This window comes from Aulonocara stuartgranti, assembly GCF_965226115.1.
Source record: "Aulonocara stuartgranti genome assembly, chromosome: 1".
Taxonomy (NCBI): Eukaryota; Metazoa; Chordata; class Actinopteri; order Cichliformes; family Cichlidae; genus Aulonocara; species Aulonocara stuartgranti.
Window position 1 is genome coordinate 18,041,247 of NC_138939.1, and position 13,737 is coordinate 18,054,983.

The following is a 13,737-nucleotide window of genomic DNA, read 5'->3' on the forward strand; positions in this document are numbered from 1 at the left end:
GATGCTGAAATTCACACTCCTCAGTGACATGATTAAGAGGATCCAAGATTCTTATGAAATGATGGAGATATCACCCTCTTGTAACTATGAACTGAAGCCTGTGCAGTTCTACAGTATGAGCACAGTCAACCTGAGTGATACTATCACAGACACAGTCTGCAGACCAACAGCTGCCACTGCTGTGGCATCTACTCACTCTGATACAACTGTTGATGAAGCAAACTCCTCTACTCCAAGGAGAAACACAACGACTGATCTGACTGAGAACATCTTTTGTCAAATGTCCATTTGTACGCCACCGGTGAAACAAAAAGAAGTTCACGTGACTCAGTTCACATCATATGAAGATCAGAATGAACCTCCTAATATACCAACTGAAGAACTATGCAGTGAATTAAGTTTCCTTCCATCAAGTGATGCTTTTTCATGTCAATCAAATGCTGCCATAACAAATGTTGCTGCCTGTGACCTTTCTGATATAGTTTTACAAAAACTGAAAAAAGTTAATAAACAACAAAGGCACAAAATGAAAAGAAGATTAATGGCATCAGAGAAACCCAGAAATCAGAGAAAAGAAAACCAAAAAAGGAGAGAACAACAAAAGTATGCTTCAAATAAAGATTACAAAGAAAAGAAAAAATCTTGCGCAAGCGAGACATATAAAAACAATCCTGAAGTTAAACAAAAACAACAACAGTATATGAAAAGACGTTACTGTGAAAATGATGAATTCAGAAAGAAACAAAAACAATATGTTAAAAAACGTTTTTCTGAGAATGCTACAGTTAGAAAGAAACAACAACAATATATTAAAAGACGCTACTGTGAGAACGATGAATTCAGAAAGAAACAACAACAATATATTAAAAGACGCTACTGTGAGAACGATGAATTCAGAAAGAAACAACAACAATATATTAAAAGACGCTACTGTGAGAACGATGAATTCAGAAAGAAACAACAACAATATATTAAAAGACGCTACTGTGAGAACGATGAATTCAGAAAGAAACAACAACAATATATTAAAAGACGCTACTGTGACAATGCTGACTTTAGACAAAAACAAAAAAACTATATAACTAAAAGGTATCAAGAAAACCCTGAATTCAGAGAGAGACAGAGATCTCGAGTGACTCAGCGTTATGCACGTGACAATGCATTCAGAGTAAGACACAGACAACTAATGAAACAACTAATGCGAGACAGGTATCAAAGTAATCTTGCATTCAGGATTATGCACAACATGAGATGTGCAATGAAAATAAAAAGGAAATACAGATGGGTGAACAGACAAACCCAAGAGAGTGACAACAGTGTGATCAACGAGGCCATATCTGTGTTCAAATCACAAATCAAAGCTGGACCATCATACCCATGTACTGTATGCTTCAAGGCTTCATTTCCAAACCAAGTGCGACCCTGCACAAGGTCAAAGTATGTCAAAAACCCACATGTAGTTGCAACATGTTTGACAGGAAAGTTTGTTCATGTTTGTGATGAAAACTGCAGAAATGAGCAGTGCAAAGTGCCTGATGAGAGAAAGAGAGAGTGGATATGTCACACCTGCCACGATCATCTTAAAAATGGATCCATGCCAGCACTTGCTGTTGCCAATAAGTTGGATCTTGCTGATATTCCAGCTGAACTTTCTGATCTCAACATACTGGAGAGACATCTCATAGCCAAGTGCATACCATTTGCCAAGATCATTCCTCTTCCCAAAGGCAGACAAAGAGCAATTAGAGGAAATGTGGTCTGTGTCCCATCAGAGGTACAGGAAACTGTTGAAACACTACCTCGACTGAGAATTAATTCTCAGGTGATCAGAGTAAAATTGAAGAGACGCTTGTCTTACAAAGGTCATCAGCTGTTTCAGACTGTAAGCTGGTCTAAACTTGTGCAAGCACTGCATAAACTCAAGCAGATTCATCCACAGTATAAGGATGTGAGCATCAGAGATGATGCTGAGCTGTGTGATCCAACTCTTCCTGATGAAGATGATGAGGATGATGATGATGAAAACATGAATGACGACGATTATGATGAGGCTGATTTAATGGAAATTGACAGCTGTGAGAAAAATGCACTGAGTGAAGCACAAAATATAAATGAACAGGACATTGACATGTTACCCTGTGATGGTGAACAATCGCATGAACAGATGAGAGATGATTCAGAGCAAGCAGATGGACTGACTAATGGTGGTTTTGCACTCGAGTCCTGTTTGCAGCCCCCTGATGTGGCTGAGGAGATATTATGTTTCAGTGAAGGAATCTACTCTGTTGCTCCTGCAGAGAGAAACAATCCAATAAGTTTTTTCAAAACACCTAAACTGGAGGCCATGGCCTTCCCTGTGCAGTTTCCTACAGGCCAAAACACACTTGATGAAAGAAGGCTGATCAAAGTATCCCCCAGTGGGTATTTCAAATCAAGACTTTTCTGCATTGATGATCGTTTTGCCAAAGACACAAACTATTTATTCTTTGCACAGTTTGTGACTGAAATACACTTGGCTACATCCAGCATGACAGTACAGTTAAGGAAGGCAAAGCCTCTGACCAGAGATGGTAGAAAAATAACCTCAGGCATGTTACAAGATAAACATGAGGTGGAGAAACTGGTGCGAAATAAAGATGCAGTGAGATTCATGCAGCCTCTGAGAGGAACCCCAGCCTATTGGGAGAAAACAACAAGAGATCTTTTTGCCATGATCAGACAGTTGGGAACTCCCACGTTCTTTTGCACATTTTCAGCTGCTGAAATGCGCTGGCCTGAAGTGATCGAGGCAATAACAAGGCAGCAAGGTGAACAAGTGAATTTTGAAGGACTCGACTGGTCAGCAAAGTGTGACATCCTGAGAAGCAATCCTGTCACAACAATGCGCATGTTTGACAAGAGAGTTGAAGCATTATTCAGAGATTTACTCTTATCTCCTGCAGAGCCACTTGGCAAAGTCATTGACTACTTTTACAGAGTTGAGTTTCAGCACAGAGGAAGCCCACACATACACTGCCTCCTGTGGGTAGAAGGTGCTCCTGTGTTTGAGGAGGATGATGAGCAAACTGTTCTTGATTTTATAAACAAATACATCACAGCTCAGCTGCCTGATCCACATAAACAACCTGAACTGTACAAAAAAGTAACAGAAGTGCAAAAACACAGTAAGAACCACACAAAGACGTGCTTTAGGAGTTTAAGCTCCGGGTGCCGTTTTGGTTTTCCCAAACCACCCTGCAATGAGACAATGATCACAAGACCCAGTGAGGATGATGCACTGGAAGTAGAAACGGCAAAGAACAAGCTCAGACCACTGAACCAGCTGCTGAATGAACCTGAAACTGCTTCCATGAGTTTAGAGCAGCTCTTGGAAAGATGCAAGTTGACACATGCAGAATATGAGAGATACCTGAATAAAATGAACATGAGGAGTACGATCATACTAAAGCGTGATCCAAAAGACTCTTGGATAAACGGCTATAATCCACATCTGCTTGAAGCCTGGAACAGTAATATCGACATAAGCTTTGTTTTAGATGCTTTTGGTGCTGCAAATTATTTAATGAAATATATATCAAAAAAAGAGGGCGGGCTATCTGAGTACCTGAAAACTGTCATTGAGAACTCCCATAAGGACAGTGTAAATGAGTGCGATGAAATGAGAGCCGTCATGCAGGCATATTCAAAGAAGCGAGAGATCAGTGCACAGGAGTGTGTTGCTCGTGCATGTGGTCTTCACATGAAGCAATGCTCACGTGCTGTAATATTCATTCCAACTGATGATAATCCTGTGAAAATGAGTCGTCCCCTGTCAGTTCTGGACAACACAACACCTGAGTCTTCCAATGTTTGGATGACATCTTTGAATGACAAATACAAAGCCAGACCTGAAACACCAGAGTATGAGGAGATGTGCATGGCAGACTTTGCTGCTACTTGCAGGATTGTCTATGGCCAACAGAAAAAAGGTAAAGATGTTTTGCCCCTTCTCAATGAGATGGGGTTTGTGCAAAGGCGCAAAAACAATAAGCCTGCTATCATCAGATTTCACCGCTGCTCACAAGAAAAACATCCAGAGCAATATTACGGAAGACTGCTTAAACTGTACCTTCCTCATCGTTCAGACCACGAACTGAAAACACCATCGTTGCCAACCTATCAGGCTTTCTATGGTGCTGGCTGTGTACAGCTACCAGGTACTGACCATCTTGAGTACGTGCAACACATTGTCAAAAGAAACAGAGAAAAATATGAGAAAAACAGTGAGGAGATCGAGAGCGCTGTTGAGGAATATGAGCAGAACAGAGGTGTGACTGACGAATGGTGTAATCTGGCACCTGAATCAGATCTCGTAAGGTTGCCACTTGTCGAACAAGAAAGAGAGCGAGACAATGAAAATGAACAGGAAGATGTGCCCGACTACAGCCGTCAGGCTGATGCTTCAACAGAAGTCAGAGCCATCAGGGAACCCCCTGCTATTGATCCCACATTGTTACGTCAGATGTTTCAGAATCTGAACAAGAAGCAAGCCTGCATATTTTATGCAGTTAGAGACTGGTGCATTAAAAGAGTCTGTGCTCTAAATCCAGAGCAGTTTTTCTTTTATATTAATGGTGGTGCTGGAACAGGAAAATCACATCTTATCAAATGCATCTACTCAGAAGCATCTAAGATACTGAGCAAAGTGCCCAGATATGCAGACGACGTTGACATATCAAAACCCACCGTCCTGTTAACTGCTTTCACTGGGACTGCAGCTTTTAACATTTCTGGAACAACACTGCATTCTCTTCTCAAGCTGCCTAGAAGCTTAAAACCTCCCATTCAGGGACTTGGCAATCAGCTGGATGAAGTCAGATCAGAACTTTTGAATGCTGAAATAATCGTCATTGACGAAGTGTCTATGGTGTCAAGACATCTGTTTGCATATGTAGATGCAAGACTCAAACAGATCAAAGGGACTCGGAGACCCTTTGGAGGCATGTCAGTCATTGCTGTCGGAGACTTCTATCAGCTACCCCCAGTGCGACAGTCTAAACCTCTCTGTGTGCACGACCCGTCTGAGATCGACCTGTGGCGGGAGCATTTTCAGATGATCACTCTGACTGAGATTATGCGTCAGAAAGATGATGTTGTCTTTGCTGAGATGCTGAACAGAATTCGTGTAAAAGGAAAGTTGGATGAGCTTTGCGAAGCAGATAGAAATTTGTTGTTACAGGCCATAACTGAACCAGCCCATTGTCCGACTGATGCATTGCACATTTTTGCAACTAATAAAGAAGTGGATGCACACAACTCTTCAACACTGGCTCTGCTCCACACTCATATCATTGACATCCATGCAGATGATTATAGAAAAGATCCTAGAACTGGCAGAATGGCACTTCAAGACAGACCATTGAAAGGAGGTAAAAACGAGTTACCAGACACACTGAAAGTTGCAGAAGGAGCTCGTGTCATGCTCACCAGAAACATTGACATACAAAATGGTTTGGTTAATGGAGCTTTTGGAATACTACTTAGAGTAGTTTACTCTGAAAATGACCAACACATCATCAAGCTTGGACTTAAAATGGATAATGAGACATCTGGAAAGAATAACCGCACACCAGCAGACGATATGGTGTACATTGAGAGAGCAGAGGAGAATCTGAAGCAGAAAGGAGTGGTACGAAGACAGTTCCCAGTGAAGCTGGCCTTTGCATGTACAATACATAAGGTACAGGGTATGACAACTACATCAGCTGTTGTCTCTCTTAAGAGCATTTTTGAGCCCGGCATGGCCTACGTAGCTGTCAGTAGAGTGACGTCTCTCAGTGGACTGTATCTTCTTGATATGGAGGAGAAAAAAATATTCACCAACCCAGAAATCACTGCAGCGCTTGAGAACATGAGACAAGCCAACCTTGATGACATGATGCCTCTTCTACACGTGAGGCAAACACTGAGCAGGTCAGAGGTTTTCACCATTGTTCATCATAATACAGAGGGACTGCCAGCTCACATTAATGACATCAAAAGTCACCATGAATTGTGTCTAGCAGATGTTTTGTGCCTAACAGAAACACACCTGCGGGGCTCTTTTGTCGCAGAGAGTCTCCACTTGGAAAATTACAATTTGTTCAAACGCAACAGACACCTGTCCTACACAAACTTTCCCCAGATGGCAAACAGAAGTGGTGGTGGAGTTGCTGTTTATGTGAAAAGTGACATTCAAGTGCATGAAAAACAGTACATCCATAATGTAACTGACCTTGAATTTCTGGCTTTAAAGGTTGAAGCACCAGTCAGTGCTCTGATTGCAGTTGTATACAGACCTCCAGACTACACTCTGAGGCCATTCCTGAAAAACCTGGTAAGCCTATTAGACTCATTGGAGATCATGGACTGTCATCCCATCATAGTTTGTGGTGATTTTAATGAGAATGTTTTATCCAGTGCAAACAAACCAATCCTGGAGCTGTTTGAGTCTAGGGGATACGCACAGGTCATCACTGCCCCTACCACAGAGAAGAACACACTGCTTGACCTAATTTTCATTTCTCAGTCAGATCGATGTCTCCATTCTGGAGTCATGAAGACATACCATAGTTACCATGACCCAGTATACTGTGTATTGTCCTGTGATGATTCATGATCTAGATCTTTGAATACAGTAAGTAATATCTATATTTTTGAATGACTTAAGAAAGTAGAGCGATATTTAAAAGTTGACGCCCTGCATTGCAGTATAATGTTTGAATTGTTTACATAAAATACAATTACATGAATTAAGTAATGATATCAGTAAAAGATGACAATTTTATTTATTACAGAAAATCTAAAATTCACTAACAGTAACCTATAAATGTCAGAAAAATCAAATATAGCAGTTTGAAACGAACAGTGTAGGCATATCCTCTCTGCAGCCAGGCTTCAACATCCTGCCAGGCTGCCCCAGTCTCACTGTGGCTGGGAGGGAGGGAGGGTGGACCAGAGGATTGCCTACACAACACATAAATGTTCAACAGCTTCTTCATTGTTTCTGAGAGAACAATAATGACTAAAGGTTGCTTTTTAAAAAAACAAACAAACAAACAAACAAACAAACAAACAAACAAACAAACAAACAAACAAACCTAATTACAGCAATAATGACAGTTAAGCCACTTTATGTGTGCCTCTATTTTGAAATAATATTTACAAAAATATTATTATTTTGGTTTGTTATAAACTTTAAACTTTTTCAAAAGTACACAATTATATTTTTGGACAAATTTTTCTATGAAACATAAATTTTTATGAGCTTTTATCATGTTTCTGGCCAGTGCAATCATCAGGGTGGGTCTGGGTTGATAACTGCACATTTCTGGCCAGAAATGTTTCAGCAGTGTTACATATGTAGTGCATATGTTACACTTGCTTTCTGTTACCAGCTGATACCCTACATTTGTATAGACATTTGATGGTGTGAGGTTGGGGAGTTGAGTGGGAGGGGGGGGGGGGGTACGGTGGGAGTTGAGGGGGGGGGGGGGGTTTCCTTTCCTGTTAGGTTTCCTTTGTTTTTCTTTTTTTTTCTTTTTAAGAGAGACACAGTCCTCCTGTGTCTTCTCCAATCTTCACATGTAAAATCCAACAATGTGAAGCACATAGCAGCCAGAAACTGTAATGCCACAGATCAGAGAAACTTCATCATCACCATCTTCATCGCCATACGATCAGAGCGTGAGACTTCACATCTGGAGCACAGGAGAGATTCTGTGATAAGTCTTCCTTCTAGCTTGTCCCACAAGCAGTCGGTGAGATTTACTAACAACAAAAAGGGTTAATGACATTATTTCCATGAAAACATGTATTCATTCTTTGTGAAGTGTTTAAATTGTGTTTTCACTTGACCTTAGGAGTGTTAGAGTGTATTGTAATGTCTGTACTCAGGTGTTTCCCTCTGTGATCCATCCCCTTCAGAGCCGAGACACTCAGGACTGAACAGACTGCACAGTTTCTGTGACTGAGCCTCCAAAACACCTTCTTTGAAACCACTCATGATAGAAGGGCTTCATATTTGCAGCAGCACTACTACAGGTATTCAGTTTATTACAGGATGTGTTTGTTTCTTAGGACCAGCTCTGAGTGCACACTACCTAACATATACACCTTTCTGTTTATTACAAACCAACTACTCTGGATCATACGGCCAGTTGGCAGGAATGTTGCTGCAGGAAAACATCCCTGGAGATCACCATCATTGTCAGACTGACTGTGCCTCCTCTGTGCAGTGTCAAGATCCTCCCTAAATGAGTGTGTAAGTTAACATTTTCATTATTTTATTCCCTTTGACAAGACAAGTATCACTGATATTTACATTTACAACTACATATTCCTGTTTTCTGCTCTTCTTTTAAAGTCCTCAGCTATCCTGCTTCTGTGCTGCTTGCCACACATCAAACACTGGCCGGATGACAGGGAGGATCCACTCTGAAGTCACTGGACATGATGAGGATCATATGGGACTTCATAGTTTCACAGAAACGTTGTGCTCTGTGATTACAGGTTTTAAATGGACATAATGACTGCCTCTCTCTGATCAACAGGCTAAAGGATTGTTGTCATTGTTAGTGCTCTGTACAATGTATGCTTATTTAGTATTTCATCACAGAGCAAACCTTTTTTTCTTTAACATATTTTTATTTTTTTATTTGTGGGGATAGGTTAATTGATTAATCCAAATTGTCACTAGGTGTGAATGTGCGAGTGAATGTGAGTGTGAATGGTTGTCTGTCCCTGTGTGTTGGCCCTGTGACAGACTGGCGACCTGTCCAGGGTGTACCCCGCCTTTCGCCCTATGACAGCTGGGATAGGCTCCAGCGCCCCCCGCGACCCTGGAAAGGATAAGCGGAAGCGAATGGATGGATGGATGGATATTTTTATTTTGTTCTAATGTTGAATTAACTGTGGGGATTTTTTTTAAGTGGGCACTCGGGATGTCATATGACCAGAAATGTGGTAACTGGAATTCAACAGTATGGAAGAAAAAATCTGCTAAGAACAAAACACACACAAAACCCCCCAAGAAAATTCAAATTCATTCCATGTAATCCAATCTAAAACATTTTAAACTGCTGAACAGCAACACAAACAGCGTTAAAAAACAGTGTTAACAGAATGATTATGATGATTTTGTACCAAAGTTTCAGGTCACATGGCACACCTAGTGTGTAGTGTGGGGTATCAGCTGGTAAGTATAGTTTTTTTTTTTTCATATTTGTGTCCTTAGAGTTCAGATAGATAAAGCCTTGTGTATAATAATTAGTCATAACCACAACTCAAAGTCAGGGACTAACTAATTTTGGGACTTTGTGTCTGAGCCCAGGTTAAAACAATGTGTAAAAAAGCATTTAGTGGCATGGCTGAACAATGCTGTATTGATACTTATTTATCCATGTTCACAAAAAGGACTAATGTGTTTATTTGATTATTTGCATGTGTTAAACTGTGTCACCACCTTACGCTTTCATTTGACTTTACTCAAAAATCTCTATACAGTTCTCTTTTACCACTGTGTGGACTCTGTTTACATTAAAACATAAAGAAGAATGAGTAATAAAAAGATGTGTAGACAGATTAAGTAGGACGATAGAAACAGCTGTTCAGCCATGTTCTAAGAAACCAACACAATTTAAAGGTTCAGGATTGTGGTTTTAAAAGTTGAATTTTCATGTATTTCATATCTTGCTTATTATTTTTTATTTAGTTATTTAATTTAGTTATTTTTATTTATTCTACTAGTCCTTTTCAGAAAGAAGCTGTAAAATATGACTTAAGATTTTTATGTTATTTTCTATGACATACAAAACAAATTGATGTATGTAATACTATTAAACATGATATACACATGTGTATATGTCTGAAAAACATTATGCTGTATATTAAAGTTTGTATTTTCTCCAGAATTTTTGTTCATCTTTTAAGTTCATTTCAATTAGAAGAATTTGAACTTTTAATATTCATTCAGAGGTTTTCTGACTCTAAATTTTCTTTTGTCATTACTCATCTTTTTATTATTTACATTTTAAACATGTTTAGCTTTTTTCCAACTTCTTCTGTGTGAACATCAGCTTTCAAAAGTTCTGCACTTTTGTTTTCAGGTGAAAATTTCTGTATTTTCCAGCTCATTCGGAATTTTTAACTTAACATTCAGCAATTAATTCATTTCAGTGCATACATTCAGATTCAAGCATTCACACTGCAGTTTCTTCAGAAAATGCACTTTCTAGTTATATTTTATTCTGTATTCCGTACGTTTTTTGAAAGCCTACTCCTTCAAAACCGTTCAACTTAGAAAAACCATTCAAACATCGTTAGATTCCTATTATTTTGGACAACATTGCTTCTATTTTTCTCATTTTTAACATTTATATTTTTAATTTTATTCAACTTTATTCAACAAAAATTTCCCATGTATTTCAATGGGGAGACCCTTCAAATTCTCATTCAACTTACTCATTTTTAAACTCTTACTACTTCAACATACGTTGACATAGAGCCACCATTCAAACTTTAAAACGAAGACAAGACATTCAACTATTCAACTTGTATTTATCTTTTCAATATCTATTATACTTTTTCTTCAGTTCCAGTTTAAGTTTCATGATGTTTTTTCACCCGTTTCAGAGTTTATAATGGGTGTGTATGGGACGGAATGTTGGGGCTAGAGTGAGGCAGCTCAACTGCTAGAGTGAGAGGAGCAAAAAAATTAATCTTAAAATCTTTTTTAAAACTGCTGCTGTGTCCGCAGCGTTTGCTCTACAGGTATGATTTTACCCTCAAAACGTAGCCATGGCTGTCCTCTTTCATCCAATGTGTTTACTATTGTACTAGGTGTTATGGTTCTTTCATAAATGTCACCAATGCACAGCCTCCTCCCTCCAACTCTTCCATAGACTCTAATGTTAAAATGGCTCAGAAGGTTCGTTTGAAAATCAGAAGAGCATGGTGTCTTTCCACTGTCACCACGTCCATATAATAAACTCCACAGACATGAAAACTGAGAATTTGGTAGACTAGACATTGCTGTCGCTCACAGTGAAAGAATTTTGTCAATACGACTTTTACTTTTCATTTGGGAACGATTTGTTTCGGCCTGACTTTTCTGTTCATTTTAAGCAGCAAAAGTGAGGCGCATGTCTGTGTACGTGTGTATGGAGCCATTGGGTGCGGTCACTATAGCAACCAGGCTCACACCTGCCTGCTTAACGAGCTCTGCCTGCCACTGTGCCAAGATTCATCTTAAGCACTTCTCTTTCAACTGCTGCTGTGTCCACAGTGTTACAGCCATCATTTTACCCTCAAATTGTCGCCATTATTGTTCTCTTTCCAACACTGTATCTTTCAAAGCTCAGGCATTTAAACTTTTTAAACTGTGTGGATCAAAGTGGAGGGATCACATTTGAGTCATTCAGTGATTCAAAGAATATGACCTTTTAATATTCATTCAGATGTTTTCTGACTCTAAATGTTCTTTTCTCATTTCTTAGGGTTTTCTAATTTACATTTAAAACATTTTCAGTTTTTTTCCAACTCCTCCTTCTGTGTAACCTTCAGCTTTTAGCAGTTCAGCACCTTTGTTTTCAGGTTAAATTCGTTTTTTTTTTTTGTTTTTTTTTAATCTCATTCAATATTTTTAACTCAAAATTCAGCAATTAATTCATTTCAGTGCATACATTCAGATTCAAGCATTCACACTGCAGTTTCTTCAGAAAATGCACTTTCTAGTTAGTGTGAATGCTTGAAAAGCATTCACAGTATTGTTCTTCTAATCTTTATTAGTGTGAATGCTTGAAAAGCATTCACAGTATTGTTCTTCTAATCTTTATTATTATATTTTATTCTGTATTCCGTACGTTTTTTGAAAGCCTACTCCTTCAAAACCGTTCAACTTAGAAAAACCATTCAAACATCGTTAGATTCCTATTATTTTGGACAACATTGCTTCTATTTTTCTCATTTTTAACATTTATATTTTTAATTTTATTCAACTTTATTCAACAAAAATTTCCCATGTATTTCAATGGGGAGACCCTTCAAATTCTCATTCAACTTACTCATTTTTAAACTCTTACTACTTCAACATACGTTCACATAGAGCCACCATTCAAACTTTAAAACGAAGACAAGACATTCAACTATTCAACTTGTATTTATCTTTTCAATATCTATTATACTTTTTCTTCAGTTCCAGTTTAAGTTTCATGATGTTTTTTCACCCGTTTCAGAGTTTATAATGGGTGTGTATGGGACGGAATGTTGGGGCTAGAGTGAGGCAGCTCAACTGCTAGAGTGAGAGGAGCAAAAAAATTAATCTTAAAATCTTTTTTAAAACTGCTGCTGTGTCCTCAGCGTTTGCTCTACAGGTATGATTTTACCCTCAAAACGTAGCCATGGCTGTCCTCTTTCATCCAATGTGTTTACTATTGTCCTAGGTGTTACGGTTCTTTCATAAATGTCACCAATGCACAGCCTCCTCCTTCCAACTCTTCCATAGACTCTAATGTTAAAATGGCTCAGAAGGTTCGTTTGAAAATCAGAAGAGCATGGTGTCTTTCCACTGTCACCACGTCCATATAATAAGCTCCACAGACATGAAAACTGAGAATTCAGTAGACTAGACATTGCTGTCACTCACGGTGAAAGAATTTTGTCAATACGACTTTTACTTTTCATTTGGGAACGATTTGTTTCGGCCTGACTTTTCTGTTCATTTTAAGCAGCAAAAGTGAGGCGCATGTCTGTGTACGTGTGTATGGAGCCATTGGGTGCGGTCACTATAGCAACCAGGCTCACACCTGCCTGCTTAACGAGCTCTGCCTGCCACTGTACCAAGATTCATCTTAAGCACTTCTCTTTCAACTGCTGCTGTGTCCACAGTGTTACAGCCATCATTTTACCCTCAAATTGTCGCCATTATTGTTCTCTTTCCAACACCGTATCTTTCAAAGCTCAGGCATTTAAACTTTTTAAACTGTGTGGATCAAAGTGGAGGGATCACATTTGAGTCATTCAGTGATTCAAAGAATATGACCTTTTAATATTCATTCAGATGTTTTCTGACTCTAAATGTTCTTTTCTCATTTCTTAGGGTTTTCTAATTTACATTTAAAACATTTTCAGTTTTTTTCCAACTCCTCCTTCTGTGTAACCTTCAGCTTTTAGCAGTTCAGCACCTTTGTTTTCAGGTTAAATTCGTTTTTTTTTTTGTTTTTTTTATCTCATTCAATATTTTTAACTCAAAATTCAGCAATTAATTCATTTCAGTGCATACATTCAGATTCAAGCATTCACACTGCAGTTTCTTCAGAAAATGCACTTTCTAGTTATTATTATTAGTGTGAATGCTTGAAAAGCATTCACAGTATTGTTATTCTAATCTTTATTATTATTATATTTTATTTTTCCGTACGTTTTTTGAAAGCCTACTCCTTCAAAACCGTTCAACTTAGAAAAACCATTCAAACACCGTTAGATTCCTATTCTTTTGGACAACATTGCTTCTATTTTTCTCATTTTTAACATTTATATTTTTAATTTTATTCAACTTTTTTCAACAAAAATTTATAATGTATTTCAATGGGGAGACCCTTCAAATTCTCATTCAACTTACTCATTTTTAAACTCTTACTACTTCCACATACGTTGACATAGAGCCACCATTCAAACTTTAAAACGAAGACAAGACATTCAACTATTCAACTTGTATTTATC

The 13,737-nt window shown here is 38.5% G+C and overlaps 1 long non-coding RNA gene across 2 annotated transcripts; it reads left to right on the plus strand.

Annotated features, from left to right (window-relative positions):
- The first annotated feature begins 6,194 nt into the window (after window positions 1-6,194).
- Window positions 6,195-10,150, plus strand: LOC309712151. Of its 2 annotated transcripts, XR_014278194.1 has the most exons (4): window positions 6,195-6,355; window positions 7,945-8,061; window positions 8,178-8,281; window positions 8,384-10,150. It is a non-coding gene; the product is annotated as an uncharacterized lncRNA (long non-coding RNA). The 2 variants fall into 2 exon arrangements; XR_014278195.1 differs by lacking the exon at window positions 6,195-6,355 and having other exon boundaries at window positions 7,544-8,061; window positions 8,384-10,149.
- The last annotated feature ends 3,587 nt before the right edge of the window (window positions 10,151-13,737 follow it).